Consider the following 25,592-nt stretch of genomic DNA (forward strand, 5'->3'; position numbering starts at 1 on the left):
CTTGAAAAGACCATATCTGGAGCTACACTACTCAGAATTGGACAAAATTGGTGTCCCTGGAAAGATAAGAGAGAGATCTACAACTTCTCTGTTGCAAGAAAAGCCCAGTTCGAACATCTTCAGGCCCAAAACTGCATCACAATGTTGCGATCCTGCAATGAATTTTTCAGAATTTGGTTTTATTGTTGACATTACTTAATTAGGGTTTTAGGAACCTCATTAGGAAGCTGGGCCTTAATTAAGCCCAATTATTTTGTCTTTAAATAGGGTTTATGATTTCGCGTGGGGATATTCTTCCCTTTTTTTTGCCTTAATTTTCAGAATTTTAAATAAAAGCTTTCGTAAGGATTCCTCTCGTCTCCCTCTCTTTTATTTTCGGAAACTTCATCACCTTCTCTAATTGGTCGAGCAACATGATTATGAAGCAAGGCTAATTCATCAACCGGTTCAAGGTTTCAAAAACTACATTGCATTCGAGTTTCAAAATAGGTTTTATCGAATTCCTCTTTTCCTTCCTCTTTTCTAATTAGGTTAATTACGTTTTTCATGATATGGAATTATCGTTGCATCCTAAATAGAAAGAATAGGTTAATTTCAGATTTGAATTAATTGGATTCACCTAATTTAATCAATCAATTGTTCTAAATTTTGTTAAAGCATTGGGTTTGCGATTGCGGTTCTTGTTTTGATGGAATTCATAATCTATATTTAGATTTTAGGGTTGTTGATGCGCATTGAATTAGTGTGATTGGAAATTCGTTGGGATCATATTTGTGTGAACGACGAGAATTGCATTGTAGGGATTGAGATCTTGAATTGGTTGAATTTCATAATCCTTAATTTTCGTTTTTGTTATTTTGTCGTTTAAATTCAAAACAAATCCTCCCCCAATCTAATTTGAAATTGCATGATGGAACTAAAAATAAAATGCATTTTATGTCCTTGAGAGATGACCTAGGTTTGCTTCTTGTATTGGACAAATTTTTGAGAAAATCTAGCTTGTTTGATACCATTGCGACGTGGTTATCAAAATGGCGCCGTTTTCGGGGACATAAGTCATTTTGTTTTTATTTCATCATTCTGTGATTGTGTGTTTTTGTAATTCACTCTTCTGCGTTTGCGTTTTTGTGTGCATTTTTGTTTGTGTTTTCGTGTGCATTTTCTTGGGCGTTTTTGTTTTCGTCGTAGGGATTATGTTTGTCTATTTTTTTGTTTATTACATTTAGTTTTGCAGATTTAATTCGTGTTTTTAGTGTTTAGTTGTGTGATTGGTGCCATTGTGGTCAATTGTGTGTGGCTGGATGCGAAAACAGAGGACTAGTAGGAATAGAAAACATAGATGCTGCATAATTGCTATCAGATTTCACTGTTCATCGTGCACTGTTCACGTACTGTTCACACACTATTCATGCACTATTCATCCGATTTTGAAAAATTCCAAAAAAAAATAGCTAGAGATTGAATTTTGATATGAATTTTTGTGTCCACATTTCTTTTAGTGTCTATTAGTGTTTACAGTTGGTAGATTGCAAAAATCATTTATAGAAAAAAAGATACATCTTGGTGGCCGAGAAAATTTTTGCGAAACTTCAAAGTGGCATAACTTTTGCTAGAAAACTCAGAATTGAGCTTATTGCATATGCATTTGGGGTAGAAAAAAATTTCCTATTCAATGTAACCTGCTTTGCCGGTTGAGGCTGCCCAGAATTTCAAAAATTGCTTGTTTTCTAAAAGTTTTTTATTTTTCAGTATTTATTGACCTATTTTTCTTGACTTTAGGCTTCTAGTTCCCATAGCAATTCAATTCAAAAAAATCTGAAAATTTTTGTGGTGTTTTCCCATACCAAAAAGAGATTTATAATGGTCCCCCTTCATTCATATCTTGCATTTTGATGGTACTTGCTTTGTAAACTGACTTTGTGCATTCATTGAGTATTTTCTGTTCTTGTTGGTTCTAACCTTGAATGACAAGGGCCAACCCTGTTATATTGCATGAACCTGACCCTGAAATAGAAAGAATACTTCGAAGGATAAGATCTAGCAAAAACAGTGGTAGTGGTAGCTTACTTGGTGATTCTGAAACTATTACTGTTATTCCTGTTGTTAGGGAGACATGGCTGATAATCCTGAGCTAACTTTGAAGGAATTGGCCACATCTAATGTTGTGTATCAGTCATGGTGTGTCCAATATCCTGAAGATGAAACAACCTCTTATGAGCTTAAATCTGGACTTATCCATTTGTTGCCAAAGTTTCATGGACTTGCAGGTGAAGATCCTCACAAGCATTTAAAAGAGTTCCATGTGGTGTGTTCCACCATGAGACCACAAGGAGTGCCTGAAGACCATGTCAAGATGAAGGTGTTCCCTTTCTCCCTGGATGGTGTTGCGAAGGATTGGCTCTACTTCCTACCTTTAACAATCACCACATGGAATCAAATGAAGAGGTTATTTCTGGAGAAATTCTTCCCTACCTCCAGAACCGCTGCAATAAGAAAAGAGATTTATGGTATAAGGCAGCTGAATGGAGAGACCTTGTATGACTACTGGGAGAGATTCAACAAGCTGTGTGCTACCTGCCCTCACCATTAGATAAGTGAGCAATTACTAATTCAATATTTTTATGAAGGGCTAACTTTGTTGGACAGGAGCATGATAGATGCAGCAAGTGGAGGAGAATTGATGGACAAGACACCACAGGCTGCGAGACAGCTTATTACAAACATGGCAGCCAACACTCAACAATTCATATTCAGAGGAGCCGCTAAGGGAGTGAATGAGATAGCACTTGGTGCTGGTACTGGTGCTGTTCATGGTGTGGAAAATCAAAGGCTGGAAAACAAAATCAATGAGCTGACAACCATGGTGAGGCATTTGGCAATTGGCCAACAACAAGTGAATCCAGTATGTGAGCAGCTAGCAAGAGTCTGTGGGATATGTACTTCCACTGAGCATCCTACAGATTCATGCCCTACCCTGCAAGAGACGGATGCGAATGTTTCTGGAATCTACACCAACCAACAGTAGCAATATAGATCTCCACACCAACAGCAGAATTATAACTCGTACTCTCAGACATATAACCCGGGCTGGAGAGATCATCCAAACCTGAAATGGGGGCAGCAGCAACAAGGTCAACAATCTTCATTTCAACCTGCTGCAGGCAAATATCAGCCTCCATTCAGGCAACAGCCACCTCCACCTTCAACACCTCCTCCTGCACAAAGGAGCGAGCCATCATTCCAAGAGATGATGCAACAGATGGCTGCAAACAACCTGCAGTTTCAACAGAGCATGCAAGCAACCGTCCAGGATTTGAAGATTCAGGTTGGACAGCTAGCCACTCAAGTGAGTTAGATTCAGTCTCAAGGCTCCAGTAATTTGCCTTCTCAAACAGTCATGAATCCAAAGGACAATGTGAGTGCTATTACCCTGCGAAGTGGAAAAGAGTTACCAGCAATTGTAGCTGCAGCACCAGATTCTGAAAATGAGAGTAGTGCCACTGAAAAACATGTTCCGTTGCCTTTCCCTAGCAGACCAGCAGCAGCAAGAAAAAAACCAGAGTCGGACAATGAGTTGCTGGACATGTTCAGCAGAATAGAAGTAAATATTCCCCTCCTTGATGCCATCCGACAAGTTCCAAAATATGCAAAGTTCCTAAAGGAATTGTGCACCAACAAGAGGAAGCTAAAGGGCAATGAGAGAGTGAGCATGGGAAGAAATGGCTCTGCACTCCTCCAGAATAAAAATGTGTCTGCAATCATTCCACAAAACTTGCTCCCTGAGTTGCCACAGAAGTGTAAGGATCCAGGAACTTTCACCATCCCTTGCACTATTGGAGAGGAAGTTTTTACAAATGCTATGCTGGATTTAGGTGCTTCAATTAATGTTATGCCTGCATCTTTTTTTAGATCCTTGCAGATTGGAGATTTGATTCCTACAGGAATTGTAGTCCAGCTAGCAAACAAGAGCACTGTGCAGCCACTTGGTGTCGTAGAAGATGTTCTTGTCAAAGTTGAGGACCTCCTTTTCCCTGTTGATTTTTATATTCTAGAGATGGAGGATGACCTGCCCAGCCATGCTACATTGATCCTTGGGAGACCATTCTTGAGGACGGCGCGAACAAAGATAGATGTGCATGCAGGGACCCTTTCTATGGAGTTTGATGACAATTTGGTATAGTTCAACATTTTTGAGGCAATGAGACACCCAACAGAAAACCATTCTGTTTTCAGTTTGGATGTTATTGATTTACTTGTTGATGATTGTACAAATTTAGATGATTTGTTTGCTGATTTCTCAGACCTTACTGACCCATCATGTGCTTGTGATGATTCTTCTATGTGTGCTGTTTGTAGTGTTGATGGTGCAGGTGCAGCATATATGGTTACACCAGTAGATGATTCACTACCAGCAGTTGATCTAAATCAATAGAGCTTAAGCTTTTACCTGCACATCTGAAGTATGCTTACCTAGAGGACAACTAGCGACTTCCTGTCATTATAGCTCGGGATCTCAAATCTGATCAAGAGGAGAGATTACTGCAGGTCTTGAGAGATCATAGGAAGGCCATTGGTTGGACCCTTGCTGATCTTCCTGGAATTAGTCCTGCCAAACAAAATATCTATAAAGTTTGGATTCATCAATATAGGGAATTTTAAGGCCACTCAGCACATTCCAAAGAGAATGAATTGGCAACAAAGAAAGAAATTTCTTCATGATAGTAAGTTCTATATTTGGGAAGATCCTCATCTATTCAAAATTGGAGTAGATGGCATTTTGAGAAGATGTATTTCACAGAAAGAACAAACTGATATCCTATGGCATTGCCACAATTCAGATTATGGAGGCCATCATGGTGGATCAAGAACAACTGCCAAAGTTTTACAAGCTGGATTTTTCTAGCCTACATTGTTCAGAGATGCAAAAATTTATGTAGAAAACTGTGATAAATGCCAAAGAGTTGGTAACATTTCCAGAAGACATGAGATGCCTTTGAACAATATCTTGGAGGTGGAACTGTTTGATGTATGGGGAATAGACTTCATTGGACCCTTTCCAACTTCTTTTTCTCATTAATACATACTTGTGGCAGTGGATTATGTGTCTAAATGGGTGGATGCTATACCAACTAGAACAAATAAAGCCAAAGTGGTGATTTCCTTCATAAAGAAAAACATTTTTTCAAGATTTGGAGTGCCAAGAATTCTGATTAGTGATGGAGGATCACACTTCTGTAATTAATACCTTGATAATGTTTTGGATAAGTATGGAGTAAAACACAGAGTAGCAACTCCTTATCATCCTCAAACAAGTGGACAAGTAGAAATTTCAAACAGAGAAATCAAGAAGATCTTAGAGAAAGTAGTCAGTAACTCAAGAAAAGATTAGTCAAGGAAGCTTGATGATACATTATGGGCATACAGAACTGCATTCAAAACACCAATTGGTATGTCACCATATCAATTAGTGTTTGGGAAATCATGTCATCTTCTTGTGGAACTTGAACATAGAGCATATTGGGCTACTAAATGGATGAATTTTGATTCAATCAAGGCTAGAGAAAAGAGAGTGCTATAGCTACATAAACTGGAGGAATTCAGACAATTTGCATATGAAAATGCAAAACTGTATAAAGAAAGGACTAAAAGAATACATGACAGATTCATCCTCCAGAGAGAATTCAAACCAGGGCAGCCAGTTCTACTATTCAACTCTAGATTGAAGTTGTTCCCTAAAAAACTCAAGTCTAGATGGTCAGGACCTTTTATGGTAAAGGAAGTATCTCCTTTTGGTGTTGTGTTACTTGAAGATCAGAGAGAAGGGAGAAAGTTTAAAGTCAATGGCCAAAGACTGAAGATTTACAATGGAGGAGAATTCAATAGGAATACTTTTTGCATTAACGTGGTTTCTCAGCAGTGAGGAACATTTAATGTCAAGCTAGTGACGTTAAAAGAGCACTTTGTGAGAGGTAACTCACATTTCTGAACCATTTTTACTCTATTTGCATTTTACTTAAACTTTTGATAATTCTTTATTTAAATTTCTGCAATTTTCTGATTTTAGATTCTGTTTTATATGTGTTTTAGGAATAATGTGTTAATTCAATGAAGGTTCATGTTGTGGATGCATAAATGAGAAGATTGAAATTGAATGCATGAGGCAATTAAGTTTCTAAGGAGCTTTGAATAACAAAAGGAGTCACTATTTTGCAGAAAAGTGATCACGCAGAGTTTCAATTACAGGGTTCCATTCTGAACAATCACTTTTGCTGATGAAAGTGATCACGCAGAGGAGCAAGGAACGACACCTTTCTCTGGAACAATCACTTTTGCTGATGAAAGTGAACACGTAGAACCCTTTGGAAGACACCCTTCTCTGGAACAATCACTTTTCCCAGTTAAAGTAACCACGCCCAAGTTTAAATAGAGGTAATGTGATGCGCGTAGTTACTTTTTCCAATAATAGTGATCACGCGCATGAGTAATGTGTAGTTACAAGTCAAGGTTGATGCGTATTACCACTTTTTCTAGGAATAGTAATCACAAAGAAGGATACCACCTGCGTGTGATCACTTTTTCCAGAAAAAGTGAACACGCGCAGCTCATATCAAATTACTCAATGCAAAGCCTTCTGGAACGTTCACTATTTCTAGCAATAGTGAACACGCACATGCTATTTACCCTCAAAGCGTTCGCTATTGCTAGCAATAGTGAACACGCACACAACATCACCTCTACAACTTAAATTTTTTCTGAAAAAATTGGCCACGTGTAGTAAGTGTGTCCATTAAAATGCATAAAAGGAACCACGCAGAGCCATTTTCAGAATCTCAAATCTTCATTTCTTCATCTCATTTCTCAAATTCTTGGTTTTTCTGACCCTTTGCTGAATGAAATTTGTTGCTAAGAAATCAATTGAAGTTCATTCTGCACATTTCTCCAAATCCAGGTCAGTATTCTACTTCTCTGATTTAGAAATTAGGGTTCTTCATTTTGCAGAATTGTGGAAAACACTGAGTAATGGAAAAATAGAAATTTTCTTGTTAATAACTAATCTGAATATGCAATTACAATGCAATGTAGAGTAATTCTCACTTCAATTGATAGATTTATTAGATGAAAAAGACCTACATTGACAGATTGCATGAGTTAACCTTAGGACTTAAAGTGAAAAATAGTTAGAAACAAATTTCTGCATAAATGTAACTCTTGAACTCTAGCATTTTGCATTCAAAATCATGAATATCTGAGTTTAAATGTTTCAAGGAACCATATTCTGCATTGTTATGATATTCTTATGTTCTGCATTGTTCATATTCTGAGATTAAATTAGGGAAAGATCAAAATGATGTTCTACATAATTGAAAATGTTCTGCAGAATTTTTATTGCATTGCATTCATGTCTTTCAGTGTATTGAAATATTCCTTTTATGTAGGAAATTTTAAAAAATGGTAAGGACATCAGACAACACTCTAGTTGGCTATTCTAGAAGTACTCCTAGAACAAAGAGAGGAAGATTAGTAGGAGCCTCTTCATCATGGCCAAACCCTCAACATGATCCAAGGTTGAGGAGCATAGCTCATGAGAATTATTTCAGAGCTAATATCTTGAGAAGAAAGATTGTCTAAGATAGAGCAATTGAGATAGTTGAAGACCATTATCCATAATACAAGGAGGAAATTCAGAAAAAAGAATGGGAATCCTTCTGCATGATGGCTAGCATTGGCTGGAGAGACATTACACAGGAATTTTATGCCAATGCCATGAGATTCAAGGGAATCAGCTGCCTAAATACCATTCAATGGTCAAGGGGACGACAGTTGATTTTTCTACTGCTAACATCAATAGAGTCCTCAACATTAAGACTCAAAAACAACCTGAGCAGCAAGACTTTAAAGCGTTCAGGGATGCTAAAGACAAGGACTACGTTCAAGTCCTTGAGAGGATTGGGAAACCAAGGACTACTTGGGAACTGAATCTATCAGAAAAGCCCAAATGCATCACAACCAAGAACCTTTTGCCCTTTGCAAAAGTGTGGAGCACCTTTATTTTGAGTTCATTCATGCCTGTTAGGCATAGCTCCACTCTAGCAGTGAAGAGAGCTGAACTCCTATATGCTATAGTCAATGATTTTTATATAGATGTAAGAGAAGTGATTAGTGGATGTATTCTGGACATCCTCAAGAGAAAAAGAGATTCTCTAGCTTTCCCTTCGTTAATAACTGTTCTTTGTGAGGATGCAGGTATTAAAATTGGAGATTATCAAATCAAAATTAGAGCTGCACCTCCAATTACAGTAGCTATGGTGAAGGAGATTTATGCTACTGTCTCTTGCACATCAGCAGCCCCAATTCCCTCCCAATTCAAAAGAGAGAATCCAACCACAATGAAGGAGAAGATAGCCTTCATGGCTGAAAGACAAAACTCCTTAGCTGAGAGGCAGAATGAGTTGCACAGTAGTATGAAGGCTGGCATCATGCTCCTGGAAGGTGTTCTCATGAACATTGGTCAAAAGATGGGCATGACCAAAGAAGACTTGTACCACACTCCAGATCAAGCAGAGAATGTCCAATGCTTGAGGTCAGCTGTCTTCAAAGACCTCCCCATCTACAGAACTCATTTTTCTCCACCAGCAGTTGCTGCAGAAGAGGAAGAAGAGTATAAAAATCTCATTTAGGTCAATTATCATAGCTTTTTTTTAATTTTTGTTCAATTTACATTAATTTTTGTAAATATATTTTACAATTTTGATCATTTTAATAATTGTGCAGGAAATTCTAAACAAATTCCATGAATTTTTGGCTATTTGAAAAATATAAGGTGAAAGTAACTACTTTCAGACACCATAGTAATCACTACAGCAAGCCAATTTCAAGGGACAGGGCAAAGTAACTACTTTCAGAAGCAATAGTGATCACTACAGAGCCACAGAAGAGGAACAAACTTGCGCGTGTTTACTATCTTGAATTCCTAGGTTTCTAATGATAATATAAACCTTTTCTCATGAATTTCTTCTTTCCCTAATCTCTTGAACTAAGTTAATAGTTTAATGAGAAGGTATTGGTTAATCAACTTCAAATTCGTTTATAACAAAGGTTCTAAACTTGGTTTGCTTAATTTTAGGTTTAATTCTAAGATTGCTTAATCCTAAGGACTAGAGATTGGAGTTCACTGAATTGCTTAATTCGTATGGGAATTTAAGATTAGTTTTCACTTGTTAAATTGACTTAGTTTAGGGAAAAGAGTAGAGTATTAAATCTTAAGAGGAATTGGGATATAGTCTATACGGACAAACTATGGGTTATTATATTCTATTGATTAGACTTCATAATTTAATTTTTTTGATTGAGTAATTTAGACTTGAAACCACAAAACCCTTTTTTTACTTGTTTACTAAATATATTGCACACTACATGTTTGATATTTGGTCACGCGCCCAATGATTCATAAGAAGACGACCAAGATTAATTGTTTACATGATGTTTGGACTTGTATTGAATTAGTTATGAATTTTACATGTCAGTTCATGAAATCTGGAATATCTATATTATTAGCCAAGTCTATGTGATTAATTATTTTTGTCAGGCCTGTAATTTATTATTAAGTAATCTATAATTTATTATTAGGTAATCTATAATATTTTTTACTTACGAAATGTTAATTGAATGATTATTTGGTATTGAAATAGATTTAGATGGAGTTTTGAAGAAAAAAAAAGTGAACAGTATCGGTGAACAGTGCATGTGAACAGTAATTCTGGCATGAACAATAAGGTGGTATGAATAGTAACTCCGCGCGTAAACAGTTCCAAATTTTTTTTTCTATGAATAGGGGGTCCTTGCAAGAAATTTTCACTTCTCCACCCTTCTCAAAGGTTCCAAGACCATATACCATCATTTTCTCTTATATTAAATCCTTCTAAACTTAGATGTTTGAAGTTAATTTCACTATTCATTTCTCCTCTCCTTCTTGTTCTCATAGAAGTTTGCGGTGCTATATCTTCAGTGAATCTTGCATTAAAACAAGTAATATTTGTTAGGTCTAGTGTGAATCACCATTCTAAGGTAAGGGGAGCTTACTTTAGCCTATGAACTATGTTTTGAACGGTTTTATATGCTATTAAAGAAAGGTTTGAGTTGATTTTGTTAGATTTCTTTGATAAAAGCTGAGATATAAAGGATTAAATACTTGAAAGTTGTTTTTCTATGTTGTAACTGCTAATAACTGATTTAATAGCACTGCGATTTGGCTAATTTTTTATAAACTTGTCTTAGGTGAGCTGTTGAAATGATTTTAGTCATGCTACATCATGTTGCGATATGTATATGTCTTGCATCATTATAAAGCTGAGTTACACGTTTAAATGGGTAGATGTGTAATGATGGAGCATGTTGAGTTGTGTTGTCTGGATCTAGATCTCAAGATTGGTCACTCCTAGATCGGTTCAGTTCATTCTGGATTACTTAGGTTGTGAAACCAGTTGGAAACCGTTTTCATGTTTTGCATTAGATTGGCTGGGAATGCATGCGGCTGTTACTGTGAGTAATATTTTGCTTTATATATATGATTTTATTTATGTTTTTAAGCTTACCCTTGCATTTCTGTCTATGTTGTTGTGTGCGTGTGTACTGCAATGATTGTATGGTGGTATGTGAGTAGATGTAGCAGGTGTTGCATCTTTTCACAGGCTGAGGGTCCAGTGGAGAAATGTTAGAAGCTGGAGTCGAGTAATTTTGCATTAAAGTCCTTTTTCCTTATATTTTGAGACCTCATATAGAAAGAGTGATGTAGTAAATTTTTTTTGTATTTTTTAGTATTATGAACTAAATATAATATTATGTTGTTCTGTTGGATATTTTCATAAGGAATTTTGTTTATTTTGAATAAAAAGTGAATTTTATACTTATATTCTTTGTCATTTATTTATCTCAAATAAGTAAGTGGTGTAGAAATAATGTTCTTGATTCCTTATAAGAAAAAGTCGTGACATTTTAGTGGTATTAGAGCATGGTCTAGGTAAACCTACGGGGTGAGGTTGTTAGGCGTCAAGTGTGCATATTAGGCAAATGAGTCTTAGCTGTGAATCATATATCATAATTTCTAAACACCAAGTTGTGAGGGAACAAGCTTGATCACTGTGGTTTTCTGGAACAACATGTGTAAGATGTTTTGAGTATATGATTTTGGGTGAGCTATAGGTGGGTCATACTACATGGATAATAGGCTATTAAGCTAAGCTGTAAATGATTGTTGAAATAAGTATTTACTATGCTATGTGAATATTGAGAATGCTGATGTGATGCTGTGCTTAATTAGTTAAATTGTTGTAATATGTTTGATTTGAATACCTCACTATAAGTTGAATCAATGTGTCAAAGCTATGTTGTGATGTTGTTGAATGTGTAGATTATTGGTAATTCAAGCTAGTTTTTATTGGTAATTGATGTTGTGATGTTTGTTGAATAAGCTAGAAGGTTTACTGCAAACCCTCCTCCTACGGATGTGAACCAGATGGCTCATGCCATCGAGGCCATAGCAACCACTGTGAGGTAGAGTTTAGATATGATTTAGCAGTAATAGGTTGTAAATCAAGCTGTTACTGCAGCACAGGCAACAGTAGCCACTGCCTAAATTGTACCTTCTCTTGAATATCAGGGATTGTCTTCATTCAAGAAGAATGATCCTCCTTGGTTTATTGGAGTTGATAGGCCGGATACGGCTAAGCAGTGGATTAGAGATATTTGTGTGAGAAACTTAGGATTGCCAATGAGCAATCTAGGATGTAAATTGGTAGTATCGACACCTACTTTGAGTTTGATCAAGACTTCGATAGTTTGTGTTAGGTGTCCCATAGTAATTGAGGGACGAAGGTACAAAGTAAATCATATTTGTATCCTTATGTCAGGGTTAGATGTAATCTTGAATATAGATTGGCTGACTGCCAATCGTGTGCTGATTGATTGTGGCCAGAGGTGCTTAATCTTTCCCGAGCAGCAAGGCTGTGTTGAATTGATTTCTACTCGCCAAGTAGAAACATCCTTAGGTGAGGGAGTATCTTGTTTTTATTTTGTTGGGTGTTATAAATGTAGAAATTGAGCAAAACCTTCAGTTAATACTGGTAGTACGGGAATTCCCTGAGATCATCCCAGAGGGTATTCCTAGAATACCTCCACATAGAGAGGTGAAGTTTGCTATAGACTTGATTCTTAGAGCTGAGCCAGTGTCTGTGGCATCTTATAGAATGGCACCGAAAGGGTTAATGGAGCTTAAGGAACAGATTAAGGATCTAATGCAGAAACAGTGGATTAGGCCAAGTGTATTGCCTTGGGGAGCACCAATTCTCTTGGTGAAAAAAAAGGATAGAAGTTCTAGGTTATGTGTCAATTTTCATAAGCTGAATAAGTTGACAATCAAGAATAAGTACTCGTTGCCACAGATTGATGATTTGATGGACCAGTTAAGAGACGCTAAAGTATTCTCTAAGATTGATTTGAAGTCTGGGTACCATCAGATCTAAGTAGGGATGAAGATATCCCAAAGACAGCATTCCGCACTAGATATAGTCATTACGAGTATACAATGATGCCTTTTGGAGTCACTAATGCTCTGGCAGTGTTGATGGACTACATGAACCAAATCTTTAGACCTTTTCTAGATCGATTTGTGGTAGTCTTCATTAATGATACCTTGATTTATTCTAGTTTGCTAGAGGAACATGCGTATTTTGAAGGACAAATAGTTGTATGCTAAATTGTCTAAGTGTGAATTTTGGCTAGAGGAAGTGAAGTTCCTTGGCCATGTTATTTCAGCTAAGGGAATTGCAGTTAATCCTTCCAAACTTGAAGCTATAACAGTTTGACAACTTATTCGACACTGACGACTGTCTCCACAAACCAACACAAGTTTTTCGGTGTGCTTTGACCTCAGTCACACGCCTTCCAGGAACTTCCCAGAAGGTCACCCATCCCATAATTGCTCCTAATCAATTCCTTTAAGCTATCCTCAATTGTATACAGAGTATCTGGATCTCTCTCATTCTGGTGTAAGTTCGATTCATTCATGTGTCCCTTACTGTCGGAAGCTTGCCAAGAGCCGCTTCTTGTGCATTCCACACATTGCACCGGCGATCACTCCCCGCCCTCGCCTAGCGCCTGGATGTCACATGTCGACAAACTTTTGATTGGTTTGTCCTTGAACCACACTGTATGGGAGAGAGGTCTGCTTTGATGTCATTATTGTAACAACCCGGCAACTTATTTAGGATTGACGACTGTCCCCACAAGCCAACACAAGACTTTTCAGTGTGCTTTGTCCTCACTTACACACTTCCCGGGAACTTTCCAGAAGGTCACCTATCTCATAATTTCCCCAAGTTAAGCACGTTTAACTTTGGAGTTCTTAAGTGATAGGCCACTGAAAAGTAAATGCATTTTGTTGTTATAGGTAGTTGTAATAAATTCCTTTAAGTTATCCGCAACTGTATACACAGTCTCTGGATCTCTCTTATTCCAGTCTAAATTCGATTCATTCATGTGTCCCTTACCGCCTGAAGCCTGCTAGGAGCCACTCATTGTCCATGCTACAATGCACCGGCGATCATTCCCTGCCCTCGCCTAGCGACTGGATATCACAGAAATAGTGTTGTCATGGGAAAGACTAAAGACAGCCAGAGAGATTCGTAGTTTTGTGGGTTTAGCAGGTTACTACTAGAGATTTATAGAGGGATTTCAAAGATAGTTGCATCATTGACACAGTTAACTCGTCGTGGTCTCAACCCTTTGTATAGATTGAGGAATGTGAGCAAAGTTTTAATGAATTGAAGTAGCGACTAACTTCCTTGTCAGTGTTGATTCTCCCTGATACTAGTTGGCCATTTGAGGTGTATTGTGATGCTTCACATCAGGGATTAGGGTGTGTGTTAATACAGGATAAGAGGGTGGTAGCTTATGCATCTCGTCAGTTGCGAACTCATGAGCGAAATTACACGACCCATGACCTTGAGTTAGCTACCATAGTTTTTGTTTTGAAAGTGTGGTGGCACTATCTTTGTGGAGCTCAGTTTGATATGTATAGTGATCACAAGAGTCTGAATTATTTGTTTGACCAGCGAGAGTTAAATAGCAGGCAGAGACGTTGGATGGAATTCCTTAAGGATTATGATTTTCAACTCCAATACCATCCAGGAAAAGCTAATATGGTGGTTGATGCATTAAGTAGGAATGTGGTTAAGGCATTCTCATTAAGAGTTAGTGAAACTCTTTCAGTAGAACAATTCCAAGACCTGAACTTACATGTGGACTTATCACCTGGAAAGATTAGTTGTGGCAAAATTGTAGTAACTAACAGTTTCTTACAGGAAATTAAAGACAAACAGCAGTGGGATCCTATATTATGTCAAACTTAATTTTTCTTAGGGACAGATAAGACATAGGGTTTTAGTAGAGGTGCTGATGGTATTCTCAGATGCCAAGGTTGAGTTTGTGTCCCTAGAGATGCTGAATTAAAGAGAACAATTCTAGAAGACGGACATAAGGGTAGTCTCAACATTCATCCTGGTGTTACCAAGATGTATCAAGATTTAAAGCTGAGTTTGTTAAAGCTTGTTTGACTTGCCAGAAGGCAAAGGTGGAGCACTAGAGTCCTCTAGGAGAGTTGCAAACGATGGAAATTCTGAAGTGGAAGTGGGACCATGTGACTATGGATTTTGTGTTCCATCTACCTAGAGCAGTTAAAAATCATGATGTTGTGTAGGTTATAGTTGACAAGTTGACCAAGAGTGCGCATTTCTTGCCAATCAACATGACCTATACTTTAGAGAAATTAGCAGAATTGTACATCAGAGAAATTGTCAAGTTGCATGGAGTACATTCTAGTATTATCTCTTATAGAGATCCTCAATTCACTTCTCAGTTTTGGTAGAGTTTCCAAGAAGTTATGGGCACGCAGTTGAGGTTGAGTTCTGCATATCATCCACAGACAGATGGTCAATCTAAGCATACTATTCAGGCCTTAGAAGACTTGGTACGAACTTGTATTATTAAGCAAAGGGGTAATTGGGAGGATATGCTTCCTTTGGTAGAATTCACTTATAATAATAGCTATTATTCGAGTATAAACATGGCACCATTTGAGACTCTGTATAGCAGAAGGTGTAGAACCCCTATCTGTTTGTTCCTAGATGGAGTACATTTGATGGTTGGGCCTGAAATGTTGAAGGAAACTAAGGAGAAAGTTGAACTTATCAGAGAAAAATTGAGAGCTACTTAGAGTCGACAGAAGTCTTATGCTGATCGACGAAAAAGAGCCTTAGAATTTGAGGTTGGTGATCATGTATTGCTGAGAGTGTCACGCATTACAGGTGTGGGACGAGCCTTAAGGGCAAAGAAGTTAACGCCTAAGTTCATAGGACCATATCAGATATTACATCGCAGAAGACCAGTAGCCTATGAATTAGCATTACCACCTCAATTGTCATGATTACAAAATGTTTTCCATGTGTCGCAGCTGAGGAAGTATGTTCCTGATCTGTCTCATGTAATCAAGCCTAATGTTGTGGAGATACGAGATGATTTGTCTGTGGAAGTCCCAACTGCTCATATCAATGACACTAGAGTTAAGGAGCTTAGAGGCAAATCTATTTGATTAGTAAAGGTTGCTTAGGACCCAGTCACTGGTGATGCCACATGGGAATTAGAGGAAAGAATGAGAGAGTTGTACCCTCATCTTTTCTCTGGGGATGAAATTTTAAAGGACAAAAATTTATTTTTAGGGAGAGAATTGTCAAGCCTATAATTTATTATTAGGTAATCTATAATATTTTTTACTTGCTAAATATCAATTGAATGATTATTTGGTATTGAAATAGATTAAGATGGAGTTTTGAAAAAAAAAAGTGAACAATGTCGGTGAACAGTGTGCGTGAACAATAATTCCAACATGAACAGTAAGGCGGTGTGAGCAGTTTTTTCTATAAATAGGAGTCCTTGCACGAACTTTTCACTTCTTCACCCTTCTCAAAGGTTTCAAGGCCATATACCACCATTTTCTCTTATATTAAATCCTTCTAAACTTAGATTTTTCTCCAGATTTGTGATTCTGCGTCCGTTCTAAGGGATTTGAAGTTTCTCTACGTTTGAAGTTAGTTTCACCATTCATTTCTCTTCTTCTTCTCTTTCTCACAGAAGTTAATGGTCTTCTTAGGAGAAACTCCATTCTAAAGTCAAATCTTCGATGAATCTTACATTAAAATAAGTAATATTCAGTTGATCTGGTGTGAATCACCATTCTAAGGTAAAGGGAGCTTACTGTAGCCGATGAACTATGTTTTGAATGGTTGGATATGCTATTAAAGAAAGGTTTGAGTTGGTTTTGTTAGATTTCTTTGATAAAAGCTAAGATATAAAGGATTTAATACTTTAAAGTTATTTTTCTATGTTGTAACTACTGATAACTGATTTAATAACACTGAGACTTTACTGATTTATATATAAACTTGTCTTAGATGAATTGTTTAAATGATTTTAGTCATGCTGCATCATGCTGAGATATATGTCTAGCATCATTATAGAGCTGAGTTACACGTTTAGGCGAGTAGACGTGTAACAATAGAGCATGCTGAGCTATGTTGTGCTGTGCTGTCTGGATCCAAATACCGGAATGAGTCGCTCCCGGACCAGCTCAGTTTCTTTTGGATTACTTAGGCTGTGAAACTAGTTGGAAACCATTTTCATGTTGTGTATTAGATGGCATGGGAATGCATGGTGCTGATACTGTGAGTAATATTTTGCTCTATATATATGATTTTATTTTATTTTTTGTAAGCTCACCCTTGCATTTCTGTCTATGTTATTGTGTGCATGTGTACTGCAATGATAATACAGTGGTACGTGAGCAGATGTAGCAGGTGTTGCATTTATTTCTCAAGCTAAGGAGCCAGTGGAAAAATGTTAAATGCTAAAGTCGAGTAATTTTGCATTAAAGTCTTTTTTCCTTATATTTTGAGACCTCATATAGAGAGTGATGTAGTAAAAAAATTTTATATTTTTGAGTATTATAAACTAAATGTAATATTATGTTGTTTTGTTGGATATTTGTCATAAGGAATTCTGTTTATTTTGAATAAAAAGTGAATTTTTTATTTATATTCTTTGTTATTTATTTATCTCAAATAAGTAAGTGGTATAGAAATAATATTCTCGGTTCCTTACAATAAGGGGTCGTGACATTTCTCTTGAAATAGAGATGTTATAATGTACCTATTGGATTCTTAAAGAATATGATATTATCTATAATAATCATAACTAATTAAATATAAATCTAAATAAAGTAAACCCAGTGGTAAAATTCTCAAAATTTAACTATCTTCATGAATAAAATACAAAAAAATAATTTCAAAGATTTTCTCATATTTTACATTATTTATACTTTAATCCTTATATTTTATATTAATTACAATAAGGTCCTTGTCTCTAAATTTGGTAAGTCTCAAATTGTCCAATATGTCTTCCATGTGTTCAAGATCATTAATTCATGTCCAAATATGGCTCAAATCATTTTCTTGGTCCTACTACACATGTGGTCAAGTGTCTTGCATTTTAAAGGTATTTTTAGTACAAGTCCATGGTATTTTTTCCATTTTTAAGTTCAATCTTTTAAATTTACTCTTCAAAGTTTGTTCTCATCATTTGACCATGTAGTCCATAGGTTCAAATATCTCCATAAGTCCAAGGGTCTTCATCATGGTCACTTTCCATTCTTAATTCATTTCTTTTTAGAAGTTTCTTAGATAAATCTTCAAAAATAGTTTAAAAATTTATTTTGACTCTAAAATAATTTTAATCCAAAAGAAAATCATGAATCCAACTTAGATACCATAAAAACAATTCACAAAATGAAACGTGCAAGATTTTCATGCAACCAACTACATAACAAGCAAAGTCATCATCAAATATAATACACTTTGTGGTTCTTAGTGATTTTCATGCATTTACTTATTTCAATCAAAATTTTAATCATGGATTCATCAACACACACAAATTCAATCACAACCAAAAAGGGTTAAGGTTCCCCTTTGACTCAAAACCATTTAAACAAGGTATTCCCCTTGATTATGAAAGCACCCTCCCCCTTGGTGTTTTTGGGTTGATCTTGCCTTGATCTTTGGGTGATCCTCCTCCTCTTCCTTTGTTTCTTTATTTCACCTCTTGGAAATGAGTATCTCCTTCCTTGGCCTCCTACTTCTTCAAATGCCAAATAGTATACGAAAAGGAAAGTTGAGAGCTTGGTGGATTTTGTGGGCTATCTTGGTATTTTTGGTGGGGTTAAAGGTTTGATTCAAGACTCTTATGGTCGGGTATTGGGTGATCTAACTTGTGGGGTTCAAGTGAAGTGTTTGAGATGAAATTGGATGTGTATAGAGAGAATTGAGATGAAGAAGAAGTAAAGAGCTCTAGGTTGCATGAGAATTGATATGAAAGGTCTTTTTCTCCTTCATGCATGGCTTTATATAGAAAATCTCTTGATGTTGGCCCACCAACTCTCTCACAAGTCTTGATTTTCAATTTTGGTTCCTTTTTGACTTATTCCACAAGCCTACACATGTGCACATTTGTGAATGTCCAAAATTGCCCTTTCATGATAGTTTTTGTACTTCTAGTTAGATTTTAAGCTTCCTAGTTCACTTTCAACCATTCCAATTACTTTTTGAAACCTATTTAGTTCAAATCCAATGGCCATAGTCATGGTCCAACTAGATCCATTGGATGGGAATTAATCCACAAATCATTTATCATTAGCCTTATCTCCTAAAAATGCTCACCTTGTTGTTTTGGCTTGATTTCATTGGCTTTTGTGGAATATGCTCATCCAGTAGGATTAAGTTATAAATGACCTTATCCCTTAATCATGATTAGTTTTACATGGCTGTAATGGATCACATGACTCCTTACTACTATTTCTAGCCCACTTTCTTCCATTTTCACTTGATTTTTATGCCTCTTTTAGGGTAATTTCTATACCTGCTCTTTTGGCTTCATACTTGCATGTCCATAACCCCTTCACATGTTCCATCTATCTTAAAAATTTTAGAATTTATCTCCTTCACTTATTTAAAATGGGCCTCTATTTTAGGTGTTTCTAGGGGTATCTTAGTCATTTTGGTCAAATTTTACAATTTTATTTATTTTTCATTTTTGAATCTTTCTAAATTTCTTATAATTTATATAAAATTATTCTAGATAGTCTAAAATATCAAATAAAATTCTTTGGGTTTTCATTTTCTTTTTATATTACTTGATTCTTTACTGATCGAACTTATTTCGATAAATTTTGCCAAGAGAAATTATAGTTCTCAAGTCTCTATGTACTACTTACTTTTAATTCAATAAGTTTAATATAATCCAATAATCATTTATAAAGTGAGAAAAAATTTGGGGTATTACAATTCTCCCCTTCTAGTAAAAATTTTGTCCTCGAAATTTGGTATTAACTTGTTACTAAAACAAATAAGGGTATTTCCCTTGCATCTGCTCTTTGAGTTCCCATGATGCTTCTCCTTCATTATTTTCATTCCCGATAACTTTAACTAACGGAATAATCTTCCCACGAAGTTGCTTAATTCTGCAATCTTCTATTCTTACAAGCTGCACATCATAAGTCAAATTTTCTCATACATGTACTGTATCTGATTCTATTATATGCGAAGGATAGGGAATATGCTTTTTCAATTATGATACATGAAATACATCATGAAGATTTGAAAGAAATGGGGGTAAAGCAATTTGATAAGCAACATTGTCTATTCTATGAAGAATTTGGTAGGGTCCTATAAATCTAGGTGTTAGCTTCTTGGATTTCATTGCTCTTCCAATCCCAATCACAAGTGTGACTTTCAGAAGAACATGATCTCCCTCCTCTTATCAGCATAACTTTTTTGCCTACTTTGTGTTGCTCTTATCTTTTCTTGAATCATTTGAATTTGTTTAGTGGTCTGCCTAATCATTTCAAATCCTAAGAGCAAACTCTCTCTAGTTTCTAACCAACACCAAGGTATCTTGCACTTCTTGTCATACAGAGCCTCATTAGGTGCCATCCCTATGCTCGAATGATAACTATTATCATAAGTAAATTCAATTAATGGCAGATATTGCTCCCAATTCCCTTTGTGTTCTAAAACACAAACTCTTACTTTATTTGAGAACCACAAAGTCTATTGTATTTGATGATGACTTTGCTTGTTATGTGGTTGGTTGCATGAAAATATTGTATCTTTCATTTTGTGACTTATTTTTATGGTGTCTAAGTTAGATTCATGATTTTCTTTTAGATTAAAATTATTTTAGAGTCAAAATGAAATTTTAAACTATTTTTGAAGATTTATCTAAGAAACTTCTAAAAAGAAATGGATTAAGAATGGAAAGTGATCATGATGAAGACCCTTGGACTTATAGACATATTAGAACCTATGGACTACATGGACAAATGATGAGAACAAACTTTGAAGAATAAATTTTAAAGATTGAACTTAAAAATGGAAAAATACCATGGACATGGACCAAAAATACCTTGAAAATGCAAGACACTTGACCACATGTATGGTAGGACCATGAAAATGTTTTAGACCATATTTGTACATGAATTAATGATCTTGAACACATGGAGACAAAGACCTTTTTGTAATTAATATAAAATATAAGGATTAAAGTGTAAATAATGTAAAATACGAGAAAATCTTTGAAAATAATTTTTTTAGTATTTTATTCATGAAGATAGTTAAAGTTTGAAAATTTTACCACTGAGTTTACTTTATTTGGATTTATATTTAATTAGTTATGATTTTTATAAATTTCTATTGCATGAAAATAGTATTCTTGGAACAATATACTTTGACTTATTTCACCTTACTGTATGTTTGTAGCATTATTTTATTGGTATTTTTGTATGAAAATAGACTTCTTAATGGAGCTATGCTCACTAGTTTCACTTGATTTGAAATTGAAATAAAATAGTTATAAATTTTAGAATATTTTGTTATGTGTAAATATTTTCTTGAGAACATCATACTTTAAATTATTTTCGTCTTAAAGAAATTTTAAACATACTAATAATAAATAAAATATAATATTTTTTAATTTTGATTATCTTTATAGCACTCATAAAATATTTTTTATAATTAAATTTAATTAAAATATACAAATCAATCTATGTAAAATTCACTACACCTACTTATTATTATATACATTTACAACAAAATTTATATTTATTAAACTTTAGATTACTCAAATTCATATATCATTTTGGCAATACGAGTCATCAGTATGGATAATTGTACATGTTAAAAATAGAACAACAAATTGATTATGAATTACATTTAATAAAAATTTATTGAAAACTTTGAAATACATAAAGTTACGTATAATTCTGGTCACACAGATTATCAAAATGAATGTTGGTATATATTAAAAACAAAAATAACAAATCAACTATAAATTGCATTTAATAAAAAATTATTAAAATTAATTACAATATTTTACATACCTTAAGAATTTAAATTATAATTGATTCATAATTATTATATTTAAATTTTTTTTAAGAAAAAATTATTAGAATTAATTATATATAAAACTTTTACATTGATAATTATACAATGTTAAGAATGGAAATAAAAAATTAGCAGTAAATTGCATTTAATTAAAAATTATTAAATTTGATTATATAAAAAAAGTGAAAAAGCTCACCATAAATTTTGAAAATGAAAAAACTTACTTAAAATCATACAAAAATAACTTCCAAAAAAATGAACGAACCTCTTAAGTTACTATTTTATTGAAATTAAAATCATATAAGTTGTTTTAAGTCTTATTCAAATTTGAATGGTATTGACTAAAATAATTTTATTAATTAGTTTAATATATTTAGCATTTAAAAGTATGTATTAAAAATTAAAATATATTTAAAATAAAAAAGTTACACACTTACAAAATTATAAATAAATTATAATACAAATGAAAAGATGATATATCACTAAATATATATTTATCTTTACCTATATAATAAGTAATTCTTTCGTAACTGTTGAAAAAATATATATATATATATTTATCTCCCTCTCCCTTCAAAATTCCTTTGATCCTTTCGTTCTCAAAGCCCTATTCCACCGATTAATTGCCTCCAAAGTCGTTCGAGAGCTTGATTGAAGGTTGAATCCGTGTGGAGAACGCTTGGAGGTAAGTTTTAATGGTTAGGGTTTCAATTTTTCATCCCCTTTCTCTGTTTTTGTGGTTCCCCTAGGATCTCATGTAGTTTCTCCATGTGTTTAGGACGAAATCCGTGAGAGGGAGTACTTCTTGGTGGATTTAGCGCGTGGGACGTCAATCTAAGGTAAGTGGTGTAACATCCTATGCTTTGTGTCATGCCTATAGTATATCATTGAGAAAAATCTGTAGTACTTTGTGAGCAAAAAGAAACCGTGTATGTACAGTAGCCCCTGATGTCAACGGTGACATCACGCTGATGTCATTGGCGACATCATGATGACATCATCGCTTATGTCATCAGTGACCTCATGCTGACATCATCACTTATATCATTGGTGATCTCACGTTGACATCATCGCTTACATCACGTTAACGCTGACATCATCGCTTGCATCATGCTGGCATCATCGCTTACATCACATTGACGCTGACATCTTCAAAAAAATTTCTATAAATAGGGGGCTTCACATGAAATTTTCATTTCTTCACTCCTATCCAAGGTTCTCAAAGGTTCCTGTGATTCTACGTCCGTTCTAAAGGATTTCAAGTAAGTTTCTCTAAGTTTGAAGTTAGATTTACCGTTCATTTCTCTTCTTCTTCTTCTTCTTCTTATAGATGTTCATGATGTTCTAAGGAAAAACTCCATTCTAGAGTTCAAATCTTTGGTTAAATCTTTGTAAAAGCTTTGTTTTGAGGTAAGGGAGCTCTACTTTATCATTTTGTTATGTTTATTACTTGTATTCTTATGGATCTTGTCATGTATGTGATTATATGTGAAATAATCCTTGTTTTATTAAAAATAATCGGTGAAAAGTGAGATTAATTGATTATTTATGTGATTTTATGATGAATACATAGTGAAAATGTGTTATTATAGGGCATGATAAGGTATATTGAGGATGGTTGATATGATTTTATGATTTTGTGATATGAAATATACAACGAGATGGATGTTTCATGTTTGAATATATTGTGTTTCATGTAAAAATGATGTGTATTGTGAATATGCCATGGTTTGATGTATATGATGAAAAGTATGTGGAAATATAATGAAAACTATGTGTGAACATGATAAATGGCATATGTGAACATGTGAATATACTCGAAAGAGTATAAGATGGAAAAGGATATGATGTAAATAGTTACAGAGATACACAGGGGAGTGGAAGATGGAGACGATATGGTATATCTTGGGGAAATGTAGGGTGGTGAGTGACATTCGGGATTGTGCATGGAATATTGTGTTCGAACGCACCACATGGCCACACACTCATTTCCCGACCTGACTCCTGACCATTACCTTTGCTAAGGGGCTGTCTATTGCATACGTTGTATCCGTATTGCATTGGGCCATCCGGCGACTATTTACATGGATGTGTAAGACCTCGGAATAGGGGCATCGGATAACTGTGGCCACAGGGCGTGGTAAGCGCGGATAAAAGTAAAAGAAATTATGAATCTGTGGAATATAATATGTGTTGAGATGAGAATATGCTTTATATGACATTGTGATATGTAATGCCATGATGTTTTCTTTAATCATGATAAGATGTGTTTTGTGATTAATATGTGTAATGTATGAGTGGTAGGGTAGAGACTCACCCTTCACAACATTTTTCAGGAAACCGGGACGAATAGTATCAGGCTCACAGTGCATGGATGGATGAGAACTGCTATTGGACTTAGTTATTTTGAGTTATGTAATGGATAATTTTAGTTTTATAGAATTCTTTTGAAACAGTTGTAAAATTACTATTTCTTTTTATTACTGATGAAAATTCTAGAATCTTTGTTTTTCTAAAGTACTTATGAATTAATGAAATTTTACTCTATGAACCTTATATCATTTCAATGTCTTTTTCTTATTATAGAGTTTTTGAAAGAAAATTTACTTTTCCATTTAAATTTTTATGAAAATTTATCATATATTGAGGAAAGAAATATAAGGCGTTACAAAGGGGACTCTATCCTACTCTTTTGTGCATGAATTGTTGTTATTTTGCTGAATATTGTGTTGTGGTTGAGTTAGTGGGTAGGAAATTGCTAAGAAATGTAATGTGGGCCATGTGCCGTGGTATTTGAACATGATGTGTGTTGATCCGAAATTGATAGATGTGAATTGTATGTAAATGTTGTGTGATAGAATAAGTATGGGTACTTGTGCCGTATTAATGAATATTGTGAAAATGTGGGCCCAAGGGCAGTGTAATGTGAACAATAATTGTGGGCTGTGTGCCATGTGTAAGCATGATTACTGCATGCGTGAATGGAATATGTGTGAATGGGCGTGTTAGCGCCATTGTAATGTGCTGTGAATGGTTCAGCGATACACTAGGGATGTAGAAGATGAGGACGGTAGAAATAACTTGGGGAAGAGGGAGTGGTGGTAACACCGACTGCCGAACGGGTGCACCACGGGCCACACACTTTCTTCCTAGCTAGACCTTTGACTGTTATCTTTGCTTAGCGACCCGTGACTGCCCACGTGATATCCATGAGGCGGGGGTAATCAGCGACCATTCATGGTGTAAATCTGTGATCATAGTGCCACAGTGAGTGTGGTTGGTGTGTGTGTGTGTATGCACGAGTTTTGTGTACTGTACCTATGATTGTGTTTGTTTAATGTATTAGAAATGTGCTGGAGGCGAGACTCTACGTTGATTATGTGTTTTTAGGTAGTGTAAAGTACTCACCCTTACATTCATTTTTCAAGTAATTAAGACGATCAGCACTGGACTCAGTGAAGGGGTGGATGGAACTGTTATAGGACTTAGCATATTATTTTGGAAAACTGTTGTATTTGAATAAGTCTTATAGCAACTGTTTGATATAATTTGTAACCCCTTCCTTTATTTGAAATGGTTAATGAATCTTGAATTAAAAATGGAAATTTTATTATCTCAAAAATTTGTGAAATTTCTTATTTATAGAAATTAAATTTAAGGTGTTACAATACACTCCTCTCTAGAACATCCACTTTCGCTGGTAAAAGTGGTGACGTAGAGCTTGCTGAAATTTTGCCTTCTCTGCAACACTCACTTTCGCTAGTAAGAGTGACCACGCAGAGCTCGCTGAAATTTTGCGCAGAGCTTGTTCTTTTGAGGAACTCTCTGAAACACTCACTTTCACTGGTAAGAGTGACCACGCCCAGACTTCCTTCTTCTTTTAAGCTCTGGAACGATCACTTTCACTGGTAAAAGTGTTAATGCCCAGTGTGTATTCCTTTTTGATGTCTGAAGTGATCACTTTCACTGACAATAGTGATCACGCCCAACTTGCATTCAATTGCTCTTGTGTTTTGGAGTCCAGAATTGCTATTCTTCCTCTTCCTTTCCATT

The 25,592-nt window shown here is 35.2% G+C and overlaps 1 non-coding gene across 1 annotated transcript; it reads right to left on the bottom strand.

The window, feature by feature from the left end:
• Positions 1 to 2,485: 2,485 nt before the first annotated feature.
• On the bottom strand, positions 2,486 to 2,592 carry LOC113864072. Its single transcript, XR_003504676.1, has one exon. It is a non-coding gene; the product is annotated as a small nucleolar RNA R71 (small nucleolar RNA).
• Between the last annotated feature and the right edge of the window lie 23,000 nt (positions 2,593 to 25,592).

The sequence above is a fragment of the Abrus precatorius genome, unplaced genomic scaffold, assembly GCF_003935025.1.
Source record: "Abrus precatorius isolate BTA unplaced genomic scaffold, Abrus_2018 Scaffold3, whole genome shotgun sequence".
Taxonomy (NCBI): domain Eukaryota; kingdom Viridiplantae; phylum Streptophyta; class Magnoliopsida; order Fabales; family Fabaceae; genus Abrus; species Abrus precatorius.